Source organism: Haemaphysalis longicornis, unplaced genomic scaffold (assembly GCF_048455015.1).
Source record: "Haemaphysalis longicornis isolate Haplotype H1 unplaced genomic scaffold, Haemaphysalis longicornis Haplotype H1 scaffold_3, whole genome shotgun sequence".
Lineage (NCBI taxonomy): Eukaryota > Metazoa > Arthropoda > Arachnida > Ixodida > Ixodidae > Haemaphysalis > Haemaphysalis longicornis.
Genome location: NW_027526335.1, coordinates 196,712,357 through 196,730,327, shown reverse-complemented (window position 1 = coordinate 196,730,327; position 17,971 = coordinate 196,712,357).

Genomic DNA, 17,971 nt, shown 5'->3' with positions numbered 1-17,971 from the left:
TATGTAGGGAAATCTTTACCAAACTACTGAATCTGGCAACATTCATATTTGTATACATTAATCAGCAAAACGAAAACATATGGCATATTTGAGGAGAGAGAGACAACCTTTAATAGAAAAGGATGACCTCTGGAAGAACATCAAGAGATAAATAGAACGCGCTGTATTCGGTTATTGAAAGTAAATGTTTGCTTCATGTTTGTGATAGCAAATTAAACATTCGGGTGGAAAATAATATTGTGACCCGGGACTACACAGACAAAAGCCACTAGGTCTGGACCACGTGGCGGCGTTCAAAGTGCAGCTGTGACAAAAGGCTGCAGAAGGGGAAAAGGGAGCCGTAGCGAGTGCGAAAATTCACTTGACTGAGCAAATCTACTGCGTGGTTTTTTTAGCTGGGAGCGAAGAGAGACGAAGAAGACAAGTGAGCGGAATGATAAGAAAGGCCTTTACGCACCAAAAGCTGCAGAAGACTACGTCTTTTGACATTTGCAGTGAGGTGAGCGTATACCCGACATATTGTTTTTCGTCCAGGCACCATGTAATTAAACTGAGACAGAAAGACAGACAGCACGATAGACAGACGAACGGACGGACGGAGAGACGCATAGACAAGCAAGCAGACTGACAGACGCAAAGACAGACACAGACAGACGTCAGACCGAAAAACACGCAGAAAGGCTGACAGACAGGCAGTCGGGACGTACAGAGGAGCAGACAGACCGACAGACATGCAGACAGACGGACAGAGAAGCGGAGAAACACACAGACTGGCATAGGGAAGGATAGGCAGACATAATTGCAGATGAACAGCCAGAAAGACAGACAGACAGACATACAGACAGACAGACAGACAGACAGACAGACAGACAGACAGACAGACAGACAGACAGACAGACAGACAGACAGACACACAGGCAGACAGGCACACACACACAGACAGAGAGACAGACATACAGAGACAGACAGATGGACAAACAGACAAAAAGACAGAGAGATAGACATACTGACTTTGACAGACAAGAGTACAGACAGACGGACATACACACAGATAGACTGACAGAAGAACATACCGAGAGACAGGCAGACAGACAGCCAGACACTGACAGACTTACAATGGACACACAGAAAATAACAGATGGACCGAGGCACAGACGGACTGTGTGAGAGGCAGACACAACGACAGACTGACAGACAAACTGACAGACCGACAGATAGAATGACTGACAGACAGAAGGAGAGCCAGACAGATGGATAGACAGGTAGACAGGCAACAATCGTTCACACTGACAGACCGACGGAAAGTCAGGCAAACAGACAGACAGACAAACGGACAGACAGACTTAGAGACAGACAGATAGATGAACAAACGAACAAAGAGGCTGGCAGACAGACAGACAGACAGACAGGCAGGCAAACAGGCAGACAAACAGACAGATAGACTCACTGACCAATGAATATAGCGTCATTCAGACTGTCACACTGACAGAAAGATAGACAGGCGGTCACAGAGATAGACCAACGGACAGATGGACAGACAGGCTCACAGACGGGGCGCACAGACAGACCAACAGACAAAGAGACAAAGAGACAGACAGACTTCCAAAGAGACTAATCGACCGGCCGACGGGTACACCGATGGACTGACCGACCGACCGACCGATAGGCAGTTTGACTAACAGGTGGACAGAGAGGCAAACAGGCAGAAAGACAGAAGAAGACCACCGTCACGGGGTGGGAACGGTCATTCGCGCGAGTTTTGACGGAAAGAGAAAGGAAATGAGACCCTTATAATTACGAATTGCCTGTTGGTAGTCAGAGTAAATATGGAAATATGTGAGGCTCAGGATGAACACAAGTGCTATGGCTACCTGTTCCGGCAATGAAAGATGTGGTGCGTATCGTAGCAGAGGTTGAGGGAGAGGGTGACGCTTGTCGCTTATAACAACGACAGAAGATTCATTGCCCGAATCGTAGGCGAATGCGTCAGCGTAGTGTACGTCGTCAAGAGGCGGTAGGGGGTCGCATGATGGCAAGGTGCGGGCTTTGCGACGGGGGTGCTGGTGAAAATGGTGCATGTTACAGGGCAAAGGCCGAATATAGGCGTGGTGTCGAATGTTGGGGTATATTTAGGGAAGTTGGAGTGTGTTGGCTCGTGGATGCGGATGCGGTGGAGTCTGTGACAGCCGGTGGGTTAAGAGAGAGACGGACGCACTCGGCAGCGCACTGAGCGTCGACTAGTTCAGTAATGGTATTGCGGAGGTCGAATGTAGTAAGGCAGCAGTAATTGTTTTCACCGACAGAGCCAAATCCATCCGCCCATGGCTGAGAGCTTTCAAAACCTGCTTGTCGAATATACGCATGCCAAAAACAATTCCTGCATTTACAAACATGGATCATAGAAATTTCGGCAAGGGACACCAGTGCTGCACGGCACCCCAGACATAACAGGCTTCCCTTTAAAAACTAGAAAATAGGAGCCACTGTACGCTTTCAAGGAGGATGAACACCGAAGCAGTTTAATATACACATTACGCAAATAGACAGTGTACGCTTGTTTATTTTGGTGATCATCTGCTAATTGTTGTGATAAAGGCTTGGTAAATGCTTAATAAAAATAGGAAAGGCTGGCCATGAATAAATCTGGCCTTAATATACCGCTGTCCTGGCAGACAGTCACCATATATTTGTTTTTGGGCACGTACAGATAAGAAAAGGTTACATACGTTTTCTGCGGAGCATTCGCGATAAATTTGGCTTGGCCTCAAGGGGTTTTCTCCCACGCAAACAAAAGTTTATATTGCACCCCCGCCAATTCCTCGCTCTCCCCCTTCCCCCCCCCCCCGAACTCGGATCACTTCATCCTGTAAGCCACATCACCGAAATAAATACTTCCTCGACTCACTCGGGACGTCTGCCGCCTTGATCAGAAGTCCGTAGCTCCTTCCGCGAACATCCCGGTGTGCGCTGTAACTGTGCGGTCACCAGCAAGATCATAGGCTGTTTGAACAATGATGGGACCTCCGAAGCTACCCACCATAAAGGAGCATCTAGGTAGCGACGTCTATCTTCTGGCGCCGTCGTAAAGAAGCAGTGAAAGCAATTGACGCCAAATGACGATAAAATCAAAGCGATGAAACATTCAAACACAATATAACTGCAAGACGAATATGATTACTATTTATTTATTTATTTATTTAGGTACCTACATTCGCCCGAGGGCATTACAGTAGGGGGGCATTCACACAAGGCATAAAGAATTGCGCTTAACAGTTTCAAATGCTACAGTCAGAAAAAGTTAACAAAGAAGTAATTAAAATGCACAAGCAAACAACAATATGAAAACAAATAGCCATAAGCACCACAGTTAACAATTGCACGATATGTGGTAAGGACTGCTAACAAGGCATGAAAGAGGACATAAAAAGTCACAAAACATGGCTTAAAGTTGTTGGCATATACAAGACAGATTTTTAAAACATTGCAAGAAGGGAAGAGCACAAACGCAGTACTATTCACTGAGTAAATGCTGGGTTAACAATTCAAAAAATTTATCGTCGCTTATCATCCCCATGACGTGTTGCGGAAGGTGATTCTAATGCTTGATGGAACGGGGAAAGAAAGAATTCATAAAAATTGAGGTACGCGCAGCTACTTCTCTTATCTTAAATTGGTGGTCTCGCCGAGTAGATACGTAGTTTGGTGGTAGTAAATATAGATTTCTGGTAACGGCATTGCGCTGAAGGCATACACCACGAAGGAAACAAATGCGAAAACGTGTCCGACGCAAAGAAAGGTTAAGCCAGCCAAGCGAGTGCTTTATTTGAGTAATACTTGTAGGAAACTGGTAATTATGAGTTACAAATCGAGCAGCACGATTCTGAATTGATTCTAATCGGTCGATAAGGTTTTGAGTGTGGGGATCCCACACAATACATGCGTACTCGAGTATAGGCCGAACATTTGACAAGTATAGCCGTTCCCTTACTTCCTGAGGTGCGTGTCTAAATTTTCTACGAATGAAGTTAAGAGTTGATGATGCTTTAAAAGACACGGCTTCAATGTGGCGGTTCCAGGTTAGATCAGCTGAAAAGATTACTCCTAAATATTTACCTTCGTTTTTTTGTGGAATGGGCACGTTATTCAAACTGTATTTTGCTGGGAGAGGCACGTGGTTTCTAGAAAATCGAATGTGTTGGCATTTACTGATGTTCAAGGGCATACACCATGTGCAGCACCATGAATGAATTTTGTCGAGATCTGATTGTAGCGCGAATTTATCTGAATGGTCATTAACCTCTCTGTATAAAACGCAGTCATCTGCATAAATCCTGATTTTTGACTGAATGCCCTGGCCTATATCATTAATAAATATCAGAAATAACAATGGCCCCAGCACAGACCCCTGAGGAACACCAGAAGAAACCGATTTTATGGCTGATTCGGTTCCATTGACAACAACGTTTTGATAGCGTCCATTGAGGTAGCAGTGGAGCCATTGAAGAATATTTTCGGGTAATCCCAGAAAAGACAGTTTGTGCATAAGAAGTACATGAGAAACCTTATCAAACGCTTTTTGAAAGTCCAGTAATATACAGTCGGTTTCACGGCCACGGTCGTAAGATTGCAACACGTCATGGGAAAATTCTATCAGCTGAGTGGAGCAAGAATGCTCTACCCTAAAGCCGTGCTGATAATCTACAAAAAAGGTATTATTTTGAAGGTGACGAAAAATGCTCGAATACAATACGTGCTCCAAAATTTTGCAGCATACGCTTGTCAACGAAATCGGTCTATAGTTTGATACGGAGTTACGTGGGCCACTTTTGTGCAACGGGACAATGTTACCAATTTTCCAGTCTTGTGGAAGAATAGAATACGTTAAAGATAAGTTATATAACAACACAAGATACATATTCATTACTTGGGCACAAGTCTTAAGTACAATGTTTGGGATACCATCTGGGCCCGGAGCAGCGTTAGTTTTCAGGTTCTGCAGAAGCTTGAGGACCCCGCAACTGTCTACTATAATGTTGGGCCTTCTATCATATGAAGGGCATGAGTAGCCAGGCATATCCTGGGGAACAGCCTTTGAAAAAACAGACTCGAAGTAATTATTTAAACAGTTAGCCTTGTCAGCATCAGCAGAAACGGAAACATCATCGTACGTTAGCAATGGAATGCCGGTATTATCCTTACGATTAGATTTAACAAATTTCCAAAACTCTTTGGGAATAAGTTTAATTTTTGAACCAAGAGAGAGGAAAAACTCTTTCTTGGAAGTTTCGATCTTAAGCTTTATTTCAATATTCACCTGATCTAGGGCAGCGTGAATACCTTCTTCCTTCTGCGTATGGTACTTCTTAAATATGCGTTTTCTTTTATTTATTAGAGTTTTTATTTCCTTTGTGAACCATGGTTTATTTTTCCTTTGTTTAGCTGAAAGTATTTTAAACGGGATATGTAGGTCGATAAGAGTTAAGAGTTTATGTTTTAACAATTGACCACAGATCATCTATATTGGACGAGGCGCTAAGGGATTCAAATGTTTCAAAGTATTCCTCTAAGGCCAGCGATATGCTACCAAAGTTGCCCCTATCATATAAATAAACTTTTCTAGGTCGGACAACAGGCGTACGAGGACACGTACAAACTATGCGAGCCGTCACGCATTCGTGGTCACTAATACCAGGTATGGTTAACACGTCTCGTATTAAATCCGGTGAATTTGCAAAGAAAAGGTCTAGAGTGTTGTTTGTGGAAGGAGTGATACGGGTGGGGTTTTCAACAAACTGAAAGAGGCCATGACTGATAATTAAATCACCGAAAGCTTTCGAAAGGGCTGACTGAGACGAAAACATAGGTATTTCATTTCGGCAACAAACATCTGGCATGTTAAAGTCACCACCTAACAGAAGATAATCTGTGGAAACTTCATGCAAGATGTTGGAAAGTTCAACAAAAGTTTGATTGCTTCTGTCACAGGGTGGGCGATAAAAGGCGCAAACTGAAAGATATAATCCAGAAGAGAGCATGACCTTACACCATACCGACTCGCAGTTTATATTGCCAATATCGAGTAACAGGCTGGGCATATGCTTATTCACAAGTACGAACACGCCACCACCATGAGCGTTTCGGTCCTGACGATAAGCAACGTTGTTATCAGGAAAAACCTCAGAACTTGTAATTGTATCATCAAGCCACGATTCTGATCCAATAACCACATCTGGGTTAATTGACGATAACCAGCTCATCTGATTTATTTTTTATACTGCGGCAATTGACAAGTAGAACATTAATACCAGATGATTGTGCATTGACACAGGAACTCGTACGGCTAACAGTCGGACGAAGACGCTTCACCCGTTTTGCTGCTTTTTAACTGAACGATACCATCGCACGCTGGGTCATAAACGTACACGCTTTCGCCGATGATAAGCTTGTCGTGACGTAATTTGTACTTTAGAGGCTGCTGTTTTCCCCATTCCAGGAGCCTTTTTTGCACCATTCGCACCGAACGAGACACATCTTGTCGAACAGAAAAATCTGTTCCTTTCAGCTTTGTACATGCCGATAACACCGCATCCCTTTCCTTAAATCGGGAAAACCTAACAACTCTGGGGCGGTCTTTGTTATGTTGGAAGGCGCCAATCCTGTGGGCTCGATCAATGTTAATCGGGTCTATGGTAATTTCAAGTTTTTCAGAGCAGAAAGCAATAATATGCTCTTCGGACTGCTTCCATGTTTCAGCCCGATCATCCGAGAAACCAAAAAACAGAATATTGTTACGGCGTAGCCTGTTCTCCGCGTCTTCCGTGCGTCTTCGTAATTCATTTATCTCAGATATCTGTGGCTGGAGCATGTCTGCATCGGGCGGAAGCCTACTCTTCTCTAACGAGGCCACCCGGGCGGAAAGGTCCTGTATCGCCTCTTGAGTTCTCGCCTCTCTGAGTTGAATATTAGCTAATTCAGCCAAAATTTTTTTCTGTCCAGATTCGACTCTAATAATGGCCTGTAAAACCGCGGAGACGAAAAACGTATCTGTCTGAGTACCAGACTCAGAGACGGGCCCGGGGTTTGATTCAACGTCTCCCGACAGCGCCAAAAGCAAATGTGAAAGTACAACATGGTAGTAAGCAACCACTACATGCACTAAAATCCAATGCAACTGGTCTTTCAAGTCAAGGGGGCACGACACCGCAATGAGAAATCGATTTGACGTTTTTAACCAGCAGCAATCAAGGTAACTAACCTGCAGCAAGAACACTCATGAGAACATTGCGCAGTGAACGGTGCCGTGTCCCGATGGTTGCAGCCCCGGTAGGCGTTTATATACGTATTTGGCTGTCCCTGGTTTCCAGGCTAGAAGGGCCGTACTGTCCGCGTAGGGTGCGCAAGAGGAGGCGCAGAATGGGGCCCCGAGCAACGCCGGGAAGACGGGTAGTGCGCTTGCGTCCAGTTGAAGTTCGCTTGTCGTACATTCGATAAGATAGTTGTCTGAACTTGAAGGCCAGGCACACAAAAGGACCTGCAGCAAGAACACTGATGAGAACATCGCGCAGTGAACGGTGCCGTGTCCCGATGGTTGCAGCTCCGGTACGCGTTTATATACGTATTCGGCTGTCCCTGGTTTCCAGGCTAGAAGGGCCGTACTGTCCACGTAGGGTGCGCAGGAGGAGACGCAGAATGAGGCCCCGAGCAACGCCGGGAAGACGGGTAGTGCGCTTGCGTCCAGTTGAAGTTCGCTTGTCGTACATTCGATAAGATAGTTGTCTGAACTTGAAGGCCAGGCACACAAAAGGACCTGCAGCAAGAACACTGATGAGAACATCGCGCAGTGAACGGTGCCGCGTCCCGATGGTTGCAGCTCCGGTACGCGTTTATATACGTATTCGGCTGTCCCTGGTTTCCAGGCTAGAAGGGCCGTACTGTCCACGTAGGGTGCGCAGGAGGAGACGCAGAATGAGGCCCCGAGCAACGCCGGGAAGACGGGTAGTGCGCTTGCGTCCAGTTGAAGTTCGCTTGTCGTACATTCGATAAGATAGTTGTCTGAACTTGAAGGCCAGGCACACAAAAGGACCTGCAGCAAGAACACTGATGAGAACATCGCGCAGTGAACGGTGCCGTGTCCCGATGGTTGCAGCTCCGGTACGCGTTTATATACGTATTCGGCTGTCCCTGGTTTCCAGGCTAGAAGGGCCGTACTGTCCACGTAGGGTGCGCAGGAGGAGACGCAGAATGAGGCCCCGAGCAACGCCGGGAAGACGGGTAGTGCGCTTGCGTCCAGTTCAAGTTCGCTTGTCGTACATTCGATAAGATAGTTGTCTGAACTTGAAGGCCAGGCACACAAAAGGACCTGCAGCAAGAACACTGATGAGAACATCGCGCAGTGAACGGTGCCGTGTCCCGATGGTTGCAGCTCCGGTACGCGTTTATATACGTATTCGGCTGTCCCTGGTTTCCAGGCTAGAAGGGCCGTACTGTCCACGTAGGGTGCGCAGGAGGAGACGCAGAATGAGGCCCCGAGCAACGCCGGGAAGACGGGTAGTGCGCTTGCGTCCAGTTGAAGTTCGCTTGTCGTACATTCCATAAGATAGTTGTCTGAACTTGAAGGCCAGGCACACAAAAGGACCTGCAGCAAGAACACTGATGAGAACATCGCGCAGTGAACGGTGCCGTGTCCCGATGGTTGCAGCTCCGGTACGCGTTTATATACGTATTCGGCTGTCCCTGGTTTCCAGGCTAGAAGGGCCGTACTGTCCACGTAGGGTGCGCAGGAGGAGACGCAGAATGAGGCCCCGAGCAACGCCGGGAAGACGGGTAGTGCGCTTGCGTCCAGTTGAAGTTCGCTTGTCGTACATTCGATAAGATAGTTGTCTGAACTTGAAGGCCAGGCACACAAAAGGACCTGCAGCAAGAACACTGATGAGAACATCGCGCAGTGAACGGTGCCGTGTCCCGATGGTTGCAGCTCCGGTACGCGTTTATATACGTATTCGGCTGTCCCTGGTTTCCAGGCTAGAAGGGCCGTACTGTCCACGTAGGGTGCGCAGGAGGAGACGCAGAATGAGGCCCCGAGCAACGCCGGGAAGACGGGTAGTGCGCTTGCGTCCAGTTGAAGTTCGCTTGTCGTACATTCGATAAGATAGTTGTCTGAACTTGAAGGCCAGGCACACAAAAGGACCTGCAGCAAGAACACTGATGAGAACATCGCGCAGTGAACGGTGCCGTGTCCCGATGGTTGCAGCTCCGGTACGCGTTTATATACGTATTCGGCTGTCCCTGGTTTCCAGGCTAGAAGGGCCGTACTGTCCACGTAGGGTGCGCAGGAGGAGACGCAGAATGAGGCCCCGAGCAACGCCGGGAAGACGGGTAGTGCGCTTGCGTCCAGTTGAAGTTCGCTTGTCGTACATTCGATAAGATAGTTGTCTGAACTTGAAGGCCAGGCACACAAAAGGACCTGCAGCAAGAACACTGATGAGAACATCGCGCAGTGAACGGTGCCGTGTCCCGATGGTTGCAGCTCCGGTACGCGTTTATATACGTATTCGGCTGTCCCTGGTTTCCAGGCTAGAAGGGCCGTACTGTCCACGTAGGGTGCGCAGGAGGAGACGCAGAATGAGGCCCCGAGCAACGCCGGGAAGACGGGTAGTGCGCTTGCGTCCAGTTGAAGTTCGCTTGTCGTACATTCGATAAGATAGTTGTCTGAACTTGAAGGCCAGGCACACAAAAGGACCTGCAGCAAGAACACTGATGAGAACATCGCGCAGTGAACGGTGCCGTGTCCCGATGGTTGCAGCTCCGGTACGCGTTTATATGCGTATTCGGCTGTCCCTGGTTTCCAGGCTAGAAGGGCCGTACTGTCCACGTAGGGTGCGCAGGAGGAGACGCAGAATGAGGCCCCGAGCAACGCCGGGAAGACGGGTAGTGCGCTTGCGTCCAGTTGAAGTTCGCTTGTCGTACATTCGATAAGATAGTTGTCTGAACTTGAAGGCCAGGCACACAAAAGGACCTGCAGCAAGAACACTGATGAGAACATCGCGCAGTGAACGGTGCCGTGTCCCGATGGTTGCAGCTCCGGTACGCGTTTATATACGTATTCGGCTGTCCCTGGTTTCCAGGCTAGAAGGGCCGTACTGTCCACGTAGGGTGCGCAGGAGGAGACGCAGAATGAGGCCCCGAGCAACGCCGGGAAGACGGGTAGTGCGCTTGCGTCCAGTTGAAGTTCGCTTGTCGTACATTCGATAAGATAGTTGTCTGAACTTGAAGGCCAGGCACACAAAAGGACCTGCAGCAAGAACACTGATGAGAACATCGCGCAGTGAACGGTGCCGTGTCCCGATGGTTGCAGCTCCGGTACGCGTTTATATACGTATTCGGCTGTCCCTGGTTTCCAGGCTAGAAGGGCCGTACTGTCCACGTAGGGTGCGCAGGAGGAGACGCAGAATGAGGCCCCGAGCAACGCCGGGAAGACGGGTAGTGCGCTTGCGTCCAGTTGAAGTTCGCTTGTCGTACATTCGATAAGATAGTTGTCTGAACTTGAAGGCCAGGCACACAAAAGGACCTGCAGCAAGAACACTGATGAGAACATCGCGCAGTGAACGGTGCCGTGTCCCGATGGTTGCAGCTCCGGTACGCGTTTATATACGTATTCGGCTGTCCCTGGTTTCCAGGCTAGAAGGGCCGTACTGTCCACGTAGGGTGCGCAGGAGGAGACGCAGAATGAGGCCCCGAGCAACGCCGGGAAGACGGGTAGTGCGCTTGCGTCCAGTTGAAGTTCGCTTGTCGTACATTCGATAAGATAGTTGTCTGAACTTGAAGGCCAGGCACACAAAAGGACCTGCAGCAAGAACACTGATGAGAACATCGCGCAGTGAACGGTGCCGTGTCCCGATGGTTGCAGCTCCGGTACGCGTTTATATACGTATTCGGCTGTCCCTGGTTTCCAGGCTAGAAGGGCCGTACTGTCCACGTAGGGTGCGCAGGAGGAGACGCAGAATGAGGCCCCGAGCAACGCCGGGAAGACGGGTAGTGCGCTTGCGTCCAGTTGAAGTTCGCTTGTCGTACATTCGATAAGATAGTTGTCTGAACTTGAAGGCCAGGCACACAAAAGGACCTGCAGCAAGAACACTGATGAGAACATCGCGCAGTGAACGGTGCCGCGTCCCGATGGTTGCAGCTCCGGTACGCGTTTATATACGTATTCGGCTGTCCCTGGTTTCCAGGCTAGAAGGGCCGTACTGTCCACGTAGGGTGCGCAGGAGGAGACGCAGAATGAGGCCCCGAGCAACGCCGGGAAGACGGGTAGTGCGCTTGCGTCCAGTTGAAGTTCGCTTGTCGTACATTCGATAAGATAGTTGTCTGAACTTGAAGGCCAGGCACACAAAAGGACCTGCAGCAAGAACACTGATGAGAACATCGCGCAGTGAACGGTGCCGTGTCCCGATGGTTGCAGCTCCGGTACGCGTTTATATACGTATTCGGCTGTCCCTGGTTTCCAGGCTAGAAGGGCCGTACTGTCCACGTAGGGTGCGCAGGAGGAGACGCAGAATGAGGCCCCGAGCAACGCCGGGAAGACGGGTAGTGCGCTTGCGTCCAGTTGAAGTTCGCTTGTCGTACATTCGATAAGATAGTTGTCTGAACTTGAAGGCCAGGCACACAAAAGGACCTGCAGCAAGAACACTGATGAGAACATCGCGCAGTGAACGGTGCCGTGTCCCGATGGTTGCAGCTCCGGTACGCGTTTATATACGTATTCGGCTGTCCCTGGTTTCCAGGCTAGAAGGGCCGTACTGTCCACGTAGGGTGCGCAGGAGGAGACGCAGAATGAGGCCCCGAGCAACGCCGGGAAGACGGGTAGTGCGCTTGCGTCCAGTTCAAGTTCGCTTGTCGTACATTCGATAAGATAGTTGTCTGAACTTGAAGGCCAGGCACACAAAAGGACCTGCAGCAAGAACACTGATGAGAACATCGCGCAGTGAACGGTGCCGTGTCCCGATGGTTGCAGCTCCGGTACGCGTTTATATACGTATTCGGCTGTCCCTGGTTTCCAGGCTAGAAGGGCCGTACTGTCCACGTAGGGTGCGCAGGAGGAGACGCAGAATGAGGCCCCGAGCAACGCCGGGAAGACGGGTAGTGCGCTTGCGTCCAGTTGAAGTTCGCTTGTCGTACATTCGATAAGATAGTTGTCTGAACTTGAAGGCCAGGCACACAAAAGGACCGGCAGCAAGAACACTGATGAGAACATCGCGCAGTGAACGGTGCCGTGTCCCGATGGTTGCAGCTCCGGTACGCGTTTATATACGTATTCGGCTGTCCCTGGTTTCCAGGCTAGAAGGGCCGTACTGTCCACGTAGGGTGCGCAGGAGGAGACGCAGAATGAGGCCCCGAGCAACGCCGGGAAAGCGGGTAGTGCGCTTGCGTCAAGTTGAAGTTCGCTTGTCGTACATTCGATAAGATAGTTGTCTGAACTTGAAGGCCAGGCACACAAAAGGACCTGCAGCAAGAACACTGATGAGAACATCGCGCAGTGAACGGTGCCGTGTCCCGATGGTTGCAGCTCCGGTACGCGTTTATATACGTATTCGGCTGTCCCTGGTTTCCAGGCTAGAAGGGCCGTACTGTCCACGTAGGGTGCGCAGGAGGAGACGCAGAATGAGGCCCCGAGCAACGCCGGGAAGACGGGTAGTGCGCTTGCGTCCAGTTGAAGGTCGCTTGTCGTACATTCGATAAGATAGTTGTCTGAACTTGAAGGCCAGGCACACAAAAGGACCTGCAGCAAGAACACTGATGAGAACATCGCGCAGTGAACGGTGCCGTGTCCCGATGGTTGCAGCTCCGGTACGCGTTTATATACGTATTCGGCTGTCCCTGGTTTCCAGGCTAGAAGGGCCGTACTGTCCACGTAGGGTGCGCAGGAGGAGACGCAGAATGAGGCCCCGAGCAACGCCGGGAAGACGGGTAGTGCGCTTGCGTCCAGTTGAAGTTCGCTTGTCGTACATTCGATAAGATAGTTGTCTGAACTTGAAGGCCAGGCACACAAAAGGACCTGCAGCAAGAACACTGATGAGAACATCGCGCAGTGAACGGTGCCGTGTCCCGATGGTTGCAGCTCCGGTACGCGTTTATATACGTATTCGGCTGTCCCTGGTTTCCAGGCTAGAAGGGCCGTACTGTCCACGTAGGGTGCGCAGGAGGAGACGCAGAATGAGGCCCCGAGCAACGCCGGGAAGACGGGTAGTGCGCTTGCGTCCAGTTGAAGTTCGCTTGTCGTACATTCGATAAGATAGTTGTCTGAACTTGAAGGCCAGGCACACAAAAGGACCTGCAGCAAGAACACTGATGAGAACATCGCGCAGTGAACGGTGCCGTGTCCCGATGGTTGCAGCTCCGGTACGCGTTTATATACGTATTCGGCTGTCCCTGGTTTCCAGGCTAGAAGGGCCGTACTGTCCACGTAGGGTGCGCAGGAGGAGACGCAGAATGAGGCCCCGAGCAACGCCGGGAAGACGGGTAGTGCGCTTGCGTCCAGTTGAAGTTCGCTTGTCGTACATTCGATAAGATAGTTGTCTGAACTTGAAGGCCAGGCACACAAAAGGACCTGCAGCAAGAACACTGATGAGAACATCGCGCAGTGAACGGTGCCGTGTCCCGATGGTTGCAGCTCCGGTACGCGTTTATATACGTATTCGGCTGTCCCTGGTTTCCAGGCTAGAAGGGCCGTACTGTCCACGTAGGGTGCGCAGGAGGAGACGCAGAATGAGGCCCCGAGCAACGCCGGGAAGACGGGTAGTGCGCTTGCGTCCAGTTGAAGTTCGCTTGTCGTACATTCGATAAGATAGTTGTCTGAACTTGAAGGCCAGGCACACAAAAGGACCTGCAGCAAGAACACTGATGAGAACATCGCGCAGTGAACGGTGCCGTGTCCCGATGGTTGCAGCTCCGGTACGCGTTTATATACGTATTCGGCTGTCCCTGGTTTCCAGGCTAGAAGGGCCGTACTGTCCACGTAGGGTGCGCAGGAGGAGACGCAGAATGAGGCCCCGAGCAACGCCGGGAAGACGGGTAGTGCGCTTGCGTCCAGTTGAAGTTCGCTTGTCGTACATTCGATAAGATAGTTGTCTGAACTTGAAGGCCAGGCACACAAAAGGACCTGCAGCAAGAACACTGATGAGAACATCGCGCAGTGAACGGTGCCGTGTCCCGATGGTTGCAGCTCCGGTACGCGTTTATATACGTATTCGGCTGATCCTGGTTTCCAGGCTAGAAGGGCCGTACTGTCCACGTAGGGTGCGCAGGAGGAGACGCAGAATGAGGCCCCGAGCAACGCCGGGAAGACGGGTAGTGCGCTTGCGTCCAGTTGAAGTTCGCTTGTCGTACATTCGATAAGATAGTTGTCTGAACTTGAAGGCCAGGCACACAAATTGACCTGCAGCAAGAACACTGATGAGAACATCGCGCAGTGAACGGTGCCGTGTCCCGATGGTTGCAGCTCCGGTACGCGTTTAAATACGTATTCGGCTGTCCCTGGTTTCCAGGCTAGAAGGGCCGTACTGTCCACGTAGGGTGCGCAGGAGGAGACGCAGAATGAGGCCCCGAGCAACGCCGGGAAGACGGGTAGTGCGCTTGCGTCCAGTTGAAGTTCGCTTGTCGTACATTCGATAAGATAGTTGTCTGAACTTGAAGGCCAGGCACACAAAAGGACCTGCAGCAAGAACACTGATGAGAACATCGCGCAGTGAACGGTGCCGTGTCCCGATGGTTGCAGCTCCGGTACGCGTTTATATACGTATTCGGCTGTCCCTGGTTTCCAGGCTAGAAGGGCCGTACTGTCCACGTAGGGTGCGCAGGAGGAGACGCAGAATGAGGCCCCGAGCAACGCCGGGAAGACGGGTAGTGCGCTTGCGTCCAGTTGAAGTTCGCTTGTCGTACATTCGATAAGATAGTTGTCTGAACTTGAAGGCCAGGCACACAAAAGGACCTGCAGCAAGAACACTGATGAGAACATCGCGCAGTGAACGGTGCCGTGTCCCGATGGTTGCAGCTCCGGTACGCGTTTATATACGTATTCGGCTGTCCCTGGTTTCCAGGCTAGAAGGGCCGTACTGTCCACGTAGGGTGCGCAGGAGGAGACGCAGAATGAGGCCCCGAGCAACGCCGGGAAGACGGGTAGAGCGCTTGCGTCCAGTTGAAGTTCGCTTGTCGTACATTCGATAAGATAGTTGTCTGAACTTGAAGGCCAGGCACACAAAAGGACCTGCAGCAAGAACACTGATGAGAACATCGCGCAGTGAACGGTGCCGTGTCCCGATGGTTGCAGCTCCGGTACGCGTTTATATACGTATTCGGCTGTCCCTGGTTTCCAGGCTAGAAGGGCCGTACTGTCCACGTAGGGTGCGCAGGAGGAGACGCAGAATGAGGCCCCGAGCAACGCCGGGAAGACGGGTAGTGCGCTTGCGTCCAGTTGAAGTTCGCTTGTCGTACATTCGATAAGATAGTTGTCTGAACTTGAAGGCCAGGCACACAAAAGGACCTGCAGCAAGAACACTGATGAGAACATCGCGCAGTGAACGGTGCCGTGTCCCGATGGTTGCAGCTCCGGTACGCGTTTATATACGTATTCGGCTGTCCCTGGTTTCCAGGCTAGAAGGGCCGTACTGTCCACGTAGGGTGCGCAGGAGGAGACGCAGAATGAGGCCCCGAGCAACGCCGGGAAGACGGGTAGTGCGCTTGCGTCCAGTTGAAGTTCGCTTGTCGTACATTCGATAAGATAGTTGTCTGAACTTGAAGGCCAGGCACACAAAAGGACCTGCAGCAAGAACACTGATGAGAACATCGCGCAGTGAACGGTGCCGTGTCCCGATGGTTGCAGCTCCGGTACGCGTTTATATACGTATTCGGCTGTCCCTGGTATCCAGGCTAGAAGGGCCGTACTGTCCACGTAGGGTGCGCAGGAGGAGACGCAGAATGAGGCCCCGAGCAACGCCGGGAAGACGGGTAGTGCGCTTGCGTCCAGTTGAAGTTCGCTTGTCGTACATTCGATAAGATAGTTGTCTGAACTTGAAGGCCAGGCACACAAAAGGACCTGCAGCAAGAACACTGATGAGAACATCGCGCAGTGAACGGTGCCGTGTCCCGATGGTTGCAGCTCCGGTACGCGTTTATATACGTATTCGGCTGTCCCTGGTTTCCAGGCTAGAAGGGCCGTACTGTCCACGTAGGTTGCGCAGGAGGAGACGCAGAATGAGGCCCCGAGCAACGCCGGGAAGACGGGTAGTGCGCTTGCGTCCAGTTGAAGTTCGCTTGTCGTACATTCGATAAGATAGTTGTCTGAACTTGAAGGCCAGGCACACAAAAGGACCTGCAGCAAGAACACTGATGAGAACATTGCGCAGTGAACGGTGCCGTGTCCCGATGGTTGCAGCTCCGGTACGCGTTTATATACGTATTCGGCTGTCCCTGGTTTCCAGGCTAGAAGGGCCGTACTGTCCACGTAGGGTGCGCAGGAGGTGACGCAGAATGAGGCCCCGAGCAACGCCGGGAAGACGGGTAGTGCGCTTGCGTCCAGTTGAAGTTCGCTTGTCGTACATTCGATAAGATAGTTGTCTGAACTTGAAGGCCAGGCACACAAAAGGACCTGCAGCAAGAACACTGATGAGAAAATCGCGCAGTGAACGGTGCCGTGTCCCGATGGTTGCAGCTCCGGTACGCGTTTATATACGTATTCGGCTGTACCTGGTTTCCAGGCTAGAAGGGCCGTACTGTCCACGTAGGGTGCGCAGGAGGAGACGCAGAATGAGGCCCCGAGCAACGCCGGGAAGACGGGTAGTTCGCTTGCGTCCAGTTGAAGTTCGCTTGTCGTACATTCGATAAGATAGTTGTCTGAACTTGAAGGCCAGGCACACAAAAGGACCTGCAGCAAGAACACTAATGAGAACATCGCGCAGTGAACGGTGCCGTGTCCCGATGGTTGCAGCTCCGGTACGCGTTTATATACGTATTCGGCTGTCCCTGGTTTCCAGGCTAGAAGGGCCGTACTGTCCACGTAGGGTGCGCAGGAGGAGACGCAGAATGAGGCCCCGAGCAACGCCGGGAAGACGGGTAGTGCGCTTGCGTCCAGTTGAAGTTCGCTTGTCGTACATTCGATAAGATAGTTGTCTGAACTTGAAGGCCAGGCACACAAAAGGACCTGCAGCAAGAACACTGATGAGAACATCGCGCAGTGAACGGTGCCGTGTCCCGATGGTTGCAGCTCCGGTACGCGTTTATATACGTATTCGGCTGTCCATGGTTTCCAGGCTAGAAGGGCCGTACTGTCCACGTAGGGTGCGCAGGAGGAGACGCAGAATGAGGCCCCGAGCAACGCCGGGAAGACGGGTAGTGCGCTTGCGTCCAGTTGAAGTTCGCTTGTCGTACATTCGATAAGATAGTTGTCTGAACTTGAAGGCCAGGCACACAAAAGGACCTGCAGCAACAACACTGATGAGAACATTGCGCAGTGAACGGTGCCGTGTCCCGATGGTTGCAGCTCCGGTACGCGTTTATATACGTATTCGGCTGTCCCTGGTTTCCAGGCTAGAAGGGCCGTACTGTCCACGTAGGGTGCGCAGGAGGAGACGCAGAATGAGGCCCCGAGCAACGCCGGGAAGACGGGTAGTGCGCTTGCGTCCAGTTGAAGTTCGCTTGTCGTACATTCGATAAGATAGTTGTCTGAACTTGAAGGCCAGGCACACAAAAGGACCTGCAGCAAGAACACTGATGAGAACATCGCGCAGTGAACGGTGCCGTGTCCCGATGGTTGCAGCTCCGGTACGCGTTTATATACGTATTCGGCTGTCCCTGGTTTCCAGGCTAGAAGGGCCGTACTGTCCACGTAGGGTGCGCAGGAGGAGACGCAGAATGAGGCCCCGAGCAACGCCGGGAAGACGGGTAGTGCGCTTGCGTCCAGTTGAAGTTCGCTTGTCGTACA